Raw genomic sequence first — 8,081 nt, forward strand, 5'->3', positions numbered from 1 at the left:
TGTCCAGATGCTTTGAGCCAGAGACAGCCCAGCCTCCTGCCCCAGAGTCCATTATCCCACAGAGGCTAGTGTTAGCGGCAGCTGAGACTTGGGAGGACTGGACAGAGACCCTGAGGCCTTTTCAGCAGGATGTCCCCGAAGGGAAACCTGAAGGGGTGATGTTTGTACCTCTACCCTTTCGTCTCCGCACTTTGCAGATGTTTCATTCTCACAAGAATGCGGGACACCCTGGGGCATCTAGAACTCAGGATCTAGTATCCAGGTGTGCTTGGTGGCCTTCTTTAGCAGCAGACTGCAAGGAGTTCGTTAGGGAGTGTGCAGTTTGCGCTAAGAGTAAACCCTCCCGGCTGGCACCTGTGGGTACCTTGCAGCCTTTACCCACCCCGAGTGAGCCATGGACTCATTTGTCCATGGATTTTGTGGGCGAACTTCCCAAGTCAGAAGGTATGTCGGTCATTTGGGTGGTAGTCGACCGCTTCAGTAAGATGGCCCATTTCGTGCCCTTGAAAGGACTCCCCTCGGCCCAGGAATTGGCCGACTTGTTTATTACACATGTCTTCCGGCTGCACGGCATTCCGGAGAACATAGTGTCGGATTGGGGAGTCCAGTTCGTTTCTAGATTCTGGAGGGCATTCTGCCAACAAATGGGCATGAAGCTGTCATTTTCATCGGGCTACCACCCACAGACCAATGGGCAAACGGAGAGAATCAACCAGTCATTGGAGCAATTTTTGAGGTGCTACGTTGCGGAGACGCAGAGCGACTGGGTTAAATTTCTGCCCTTCGCGGAGTTCGCACAAAATAATTTGAAAAGCTCTTCCACTGGATTCTCTCCGTTCCAGGTTGTGTCTGGAAAATTGCCCAAGTTCTCACCATTTCCAGTGACCTCCACCCCGTTTCCAGCTCTGGAGGCCTGGCAGAGGTCTTTTAAAGACATTTGGCGCACGGTGAGAGAGAGTTTACAAAAGGCGTTTTTAAGTCAGAAGGGTCAAGCTGACAAAAGACGTTCGGTGGAGTGGAGCTTCCAGCCAGGAGACTTGGTTTGGGTGTCCACGCGTCATTTAGTCCTGAAGCAGCCCTCAGACAAATTGGGCCCCAGGTTTGTCGGTCCATTTCCGGTAGCGAAAAAGATTAACAACGTCACTTATACAGTTGATCTCCCCGCCAGCATGCGTGGGGTGAGATCATTCCACGTATCTCTTCTCAAACCAGCAGTCCAGGTGGGTCCCACTCCTCCTCCTCCTGTCTTGGTAGATGCCCAACCCGAATACGAGGTGGAGAAGATTGTAGATTCACGTACTGTACAAAACTCGGTACAGTATCTCGTACATTGGAAAGGGTATGGCATTGAGGAGAGGCAATGGGTACCAGGGACGCGTATGCATGCGGACGAGTTAAGAAGGGAATTTCATGCCTTACATCCCGAGAAACCTGGTGGGAGTTGTCCGGAGTCCACTCCTCGGGGGGGGGGGGTACTGTGAGGAAACGCGGAAAAGCCGCCGTCTCTCGAGGTGAGGCGGCTGTTTCCGCATCCAGCAGCGCGTCTCAACGCGGAAAAACCGCCGCAAGCCGTCCAGGCAGAGCGGCGGAATCCGCATTGGTAACAGCGGAATCCGCATTGGTAACGGCGGAATCCGCATCAGAGGCGGCCCCCGCATTAGATACATTGCATGACAGTACTGGTGTGGCTGGGACTGATAGTCCACCAAGATTCAGACTTACACGCGCGCGAGCACAGAGGCAGAGTTTAAATAGCAGTTAGAAGGGTGTCGGCTGACCAGCTGGGTCAGCTGACAAATTCCACTGCTCTCATTGGACCAGCAATTAGGGAGGTCCTGGAAAGGTCCTAGAGTATATATACTGCTGGTTGTTCACTTGCTCTTTGTCTGGCGTGCGATCACATACGTGGGAGCACCCAGATCCGTAGTCAGATCCGCAAGTGTGCCGGGACCAGCTGGAGCTGTAATCCTACACTTAGCTAGATTCTGTTGATAGCTAAAGTACTAGTTTGATTGTGATTATCTGTTATGACTCTTGCCTGCCTTGACTATCCTCCTGAACTCTGATCTTGCACCTCGATATTTCTGATACTCTGTTGCCGAACCCCGGCTCGCTCCTTGACTCTGCTTCTGCCTCCTGATTTTGTACCCCGATATATCTGATACCCCGTTGCTGAACCCTGCCTGTACTTTGACTCCGCCTTTGCCTTCTGATCTTGTACTTTATCTGTCCGTGTGTGTACGACCTGGCTTGTCCGACCTCGAGAACCGACCTTACCGTTAGAGGCGGTTCCTCGCTCTGTTAGCGATCCTTCCTCCTGAGGGTCACTTTCAGATATACCTTCCTACTGTCAGTCTGACTCCTCCCGTCTTGGAGAGCTCAGGTCTGCGGAAGGAATCTGTGCAGTACTCCTTGCTGCATTGAGGCCTTGTCCTCTAAGTGTTACTGTTACACCAAACACTACACTCTACTCAGGTGAACAGAGGTTAGTTTGTATATCGGATTATCGGTGAGACTGCAGATCACTTATAATCTGGTATATATCTGTATTTCCGGTGATACTGCAGATCACCGGTAATCAGATACTCTCTGCGCCCACCGATCGTTACAGTGGCCTTACTAGAGAGTCAAACAGGGGCAATATTATGCTAGCATCTCGAGTTTTTATTTCCCTTTTAATGCATCCCAAAATGTTGTTAGCTTTAGCTACAGCGGCTTGGCATTGAGTACGATTATTTAACTTGTTGTCAATGAGTACTCCTAAGTCCTTCTCCAAGTTTGATGTCCCCAACTGTATCCCATTTATTTTGTATGGTGCTAGACCATTAGTACGTCCAAAATGCATGACTTTACATTTGTCAACATTGAATTTCATCTGCCATGTATGTGCCCATATAGTCATCCTATCCAGATCCTGTTGCAATATGACACTATCTTCCTGAGAGTTGATGATTCTGCACAATTTTGTATCATCTGCAAAAATAGCAACATTGCTCACTACTGCATCTACTAGGTCATTAATAAAAATAAATTGAAGAGCACTAGACCCAGAACAGACTCCTGTGGGACCCCACTGCTAACAGTCTCCCATTTTGAGTACGATCCATTGACCACAACTCTTTGTTTTCTGTCCATTAGCCAGTTCCCTATCTATGAACACAGACTCTTCCCCAGTCCTTGCATCCTCAACTTTTGCACCAGACTTTTGTGGGGAACAGTGTCGAAGGCCTTTGCAAAGTCCAAGTATATCACATCTAAGGCATTCCCAATATCCATATTAGCATTCACTACCTCATAAAAGCTGAGCATGTTAGTCAAACAGGACCTGTCTTTAGTAAACCCCTGTTGATGCTGAAAAATAAGATTATTTTCTACTATGAAGTCATGTATAGTATCTCTTAGTAACCCCTCAAATAGTTTGCATACAACTGATGTTAAGCTTACAGGTCTATAATTTCCTGGATCTGATTTTTTGCCCTTCTTAAATAATGGGAAAACGTGGGCTGTATGCCAATCCACTGGGACTCTGCCAGTTGCAAGAGAGTCACAAAAGATAAGATAAAGGGGTTTATCTATAACTGAACTTAATTCCTTTAGGACCCGAGGAGGCATGCCATCCGGGCCAGGTGCCTTGTCTATTTTTAATTTATTTAGTCTTGCCTTCACTTCTTCCTGCGTTAAGTATTTAATATTACAGCTAGAAGATTGAGACTCTTCCGCCTCTGTAGTTTGCAACAGTGCTGTTTCTTTTGTGAAGACAGAAGCAAAGAAAGCATTTAATAACTCTGCCTTACCTTGGTCATCCACCATTGAGTTCCCACCCTCATCCTTTAGGAGTCCTATACAGTCAACCTTTCTTTTTTTTTAGAGTTAATGTACTTGTAAAACTTTTTTGGGTTAGATTTGATATCCTTAGCGATTTGTTTTTCAGCTTCAATCTTTGCCTGCCTAATTTATTTTTTACAATTTTTATTGCACTCCTTATAATTGCTTAGTGCAGCCTCGGTCCCCTCCTGTTTTAAGACCTTATAGGCATTCTTTTTCCTCTTCATTTTATCTTTAACCTTTCTATTCATCCATAGAGGCCTTTTTTTATTCCTAGATATTTTGTTTCCATATGGGATATACATACTACAGTATTGATTGAGAATAAGTTTAAAAGCTTGCCATTTCCCTTCAGTATCTTCCCCTTGTAGTACATTATCCCAGTTCACCAAACTTAGTGCCTGCCTAATTTGATTGAACTTTGCTTTTCTAAAATTCATAGTTTTAGTGGTCCCGCTGCCCCGTGGCCTATCAGTCACCAGTTCAAACGTTATCATGTTGTGATCACTATTTCCAAAATGTTCTTGAACCTGCACATTTTGATTGGCTTTTGTAGGCTCCACCCAGTTTTCTGAATATTAATCCCAGTCACCCAGTGACCAACTGTGCAAAGTTTGAGAACCATAACTTTACCAAGGTAGGAATGGCTGCAGTTTACATTTTCCCAGTGAAATTTGTATTTGTCTCCGCCCACTGATGACCCTGTGTTGCCCGGTTATGTATTTGGCTGGTGTTGGCTGCACCCACTTGGGGATGAAAAGTATCCTATATGTTATTCCAGGTAATGTACTATGTGTGTGCCAAATTTCATTCAAATCTGTTCAGCCATTTTTGCATGATCGAGTAACAAACATACAAACATCCGAACTTTCCCATTTATAATATTAGTAGGATTAGATCCAATGTAACTCTATGGGCCATCGATTTGCTGCCAGCAGCAGATCAACCTAGATCTTCCATCCTGTCAGATAGATCAAATCAATCGAAATCGTCTGCAAATCGATCGATCGATCGACCAAGGCTGAAATCGACCAGTGTATGGCCCCCTTAAGCGCTAGATCCACCTGGTGTATGAGGTGGCAACTAACCGGTGAGCCCCTGTCTGATTGATTGAGGATTCTGATGTTATGGTCACTGTTTGTTTCTGACCTTTTATCAGTTTACAGTGTTACAGTGGCGTCTCTAGGGGTGGGCGCAGAGCTCCGGGTGTCATCATGGGAAGGGGGTGACACCCGGGCAGAAGTCCAGTGATGGCAGGGAAATGTAGTGAGGATGCAGGGAGGAGGGGCCAACTTCATTCCTCCTTCCCTCACCACTGGACAAAGGAAGGGGTCCTTTGCAGCATGCACAGGCAGCTTTATAAGTCTCTATCACCTGACCGGCTGCTCCTGATGTTCCCTCCGTATTGAATCAGTGCATTTAGAAAAGAAGGTACACCGTCCATAGACCAGCCGGCTGCTCTCACTACTTCCTGTTCTCTGCATGTCATGTGATTACACGGGACGTGCAGTGAAAGAAGGCAAGAGAGCGGTCGGCTTGTGATGAGGATGGACGGTGTACTCTTCAATCCTACCTGCGCTGATTCAACAGAGGGGAACATCGGGAGCAGGTGATAGACACAAATCAAGCCACAAGATGCGCTCTGCAAACAGAGACCAAGGAGGGAGGCCCGTAGTGAGGGGAGAATAACTTGGTCTTCTTGTGAGTACACGGGGGGAGGGGAGCAGGCAGTCCCGACACAAAAAAGCTGATGCAGCTGAGCTGATCAAACTCTCCCACAGTAGCTGTTCCATGCCGCCCGAAGTACTGGGAGGCCATAGTGACCGTATAGAACGCAGGCCTTTTGGGAATTTGGTGGGCAGACAGTTAAGGGTCCCTGTAGGTTTTTATAGGATGGGTTAGTCAGGTTTTGTTTGGTAGGAATAATATATAGCCAATATATAGTTATATAGATAGGGATGTGTATACACCTTATTCAGGACTTAGGGTACTCATAGGGTTAAATTGTTTTTTCTGTTTGATGCTGCTGTGCTTTTCTTTTCTTTCAGGTTATGGGCTGTCTCTAAGAAGCCTGTGAAGAGAAGCCTGTGAAGAGATACAGTCGCTGAGCAGATGTTCAAAGGAGTTCTCTGTGATTGGCAGCTGTCTTTTGAAGCCAAGATTCGTCCAGCCAATCACAGAGGGGGTCCTGTCCCATCTCTGGTACTCTGCCCAACTCCTCAGTTTTCAGTCAAGCGAGCTGGGAGCACCCACCTGTTCCCCCTTTTATTCAGAGACTGTCGTAGGCGTATTGACTTTATTGGCGGTTAAAGTCGCCCACGATTGTGGGTTGACTAGTTTTTTTTATTTGGATGATAGTCTCAAGACTGTATTCTAGAATATGTATCGTTATACAATTTGGTTTTTAGTTTATGGTTATACTCGTTTGAATTTCATAATTGATATATGTGATAATAAAGATTAATTCTTAAAACCGCAATAAACAGTGCCTATGGCCTCTTTTCATCCAACCTGGTGTTTGTGGTCAATTTATTTAGCATAAGAGTAATCATGTATGTACCACTTAAATTTCCAAGCAAGGATGCACATCTACAGCACACATTAGTTAACAACACACATGGTTAACGGTGAGTGCTGAACTATTTATGACTCACTGGGGCTCTTCGTGCAGCCTTATGGATCCCCCTCCCCTGCAATGATGCTTTTCCTGAGCAACAGGCTAAAGTGCACAGGGAAAAACCTATAGAAGCCACAATGCAGGGAGCTGGAGGATCGGATGTCTGGTACTTTTAGCTGCAGCTCCTGACTATCCCTTCAACTTTTATTGCGCCTCCATCCTGACTTCTCACCCCCCCCCCACCCCCCCCCCCCCCCCTCTACCCTGACTGACCCTTTCTTCATCCTCAGCAGGCTGCAGCCAGTCACCTCTCTGCCAGTCTTTCCCCTCACCTTCAGCAGGTTGCTGAAATTACTCTTCCTCTCTCCTTTCCTCTACTTCCACCTCTTTCTGCCACCCTCTACTCCCCTGCTGTCACCCTCCCTTGCTCCCACCTCTCTGCCACCCTTTCCTTGCTTGCTGATCCCCTCTCTGCCACCAGTCACCTTTCTGCCACCCACCCCTCCCCTCTGGACCCCTCTCTTCCACCCTCCCCTTCTGTCACCATCATACCACCCTCCCCTGCCCTGCTGACACCTATCTGCCACCCTCCCTTCCAGTCACCTCTATACCACCCTCCCTCTCCTGCTGTCCCCTCTCTGCCAACCTCCCCTCCTGTCACCTCAATACCACCCTCCCCAGCTTACCCCTCTCTACTACCCTCCCCTCCCGTCACCTATCTGTCATCCTTCAGTGCTGTCACCTATCTGCCACCTTCTACTCCCCTTCTGTCACCTCTCTGCTGATGGGTGCATCCAGTTAATTGGGCATGATAACTAACTGTACATAGTCATGTCACTGACTGTCCTCAGAGGAGCTCACGGTCTAATCCTACCATTGTTATAGTCTGATGTCCTACCATATTATTATGTATTTATATAGCACTGACATCTTCTGCAGCACTGTACAGAGTACTGTACATAGTCATCGACTGTCCTCAGAGGAGCTCATAATCTAGACCCACCATAGCCACAATTTAGTGTCCTACCATATTATGATTAGTATGTATTTACATAGCACTGACATCTTCTGCAGCACTTTACAGAACACATGTCACTGACCTTCTCAGAAGAGCTCATTATTATGTATTACAAACAAATCCCTACTATAGTAATTTTGGTCAGTGGTAGCGGTCATGCTCACTTTTTTTCGGGGGGGCGGCTATCTGAATAATCAGCACCGGGTGTCAAGCACCCTATGTATGCCACTTCAGTATTATGCTATGGGAGCTTTGTGCTTTCTTTTCAGATATTGACCATTGTGGAGTGTGCACTAGTATCTTTTTATAGACTGTATTTTATCCTGGAAACGTATCCATATGCAAACCCACTATCAGTTGCTGACACTGGACTCTTTATGCGGTTAGCGCAATATATCTGAATGTCTGAGTTTTATAACTTTATTTTTAAGATTGTATCAGACTGTCGCTTTTTAGTATCCACATTCTGCTTTGTTTAGCTGAAAAGGAAACAAAACAAATGATCCATTGAACTTTCCTGCAGTGAAACTTCATTAGAATCCTTATCTCACTGTTTAGCTTTAAAGCACTGTTTTAAGGTGCGTACACACGCCATACTGTAGCAAAGGAAGGGTCCATCAG

This window comes from Hyperolius riggenbachi, chromosome 12 (genome assembly GCF_040937935.1).
Source record: "Hyperolius riggenbachi isolate aHypRig1 chromosome 12, aHypRig1.pri, whole genome shotgun sequence".
NCBI lineage: Eukaryota > Metazoa > Chordata > Amphibia > Anura > Hyperoliidae > Hyperolius > Hyperolius riggenbachi.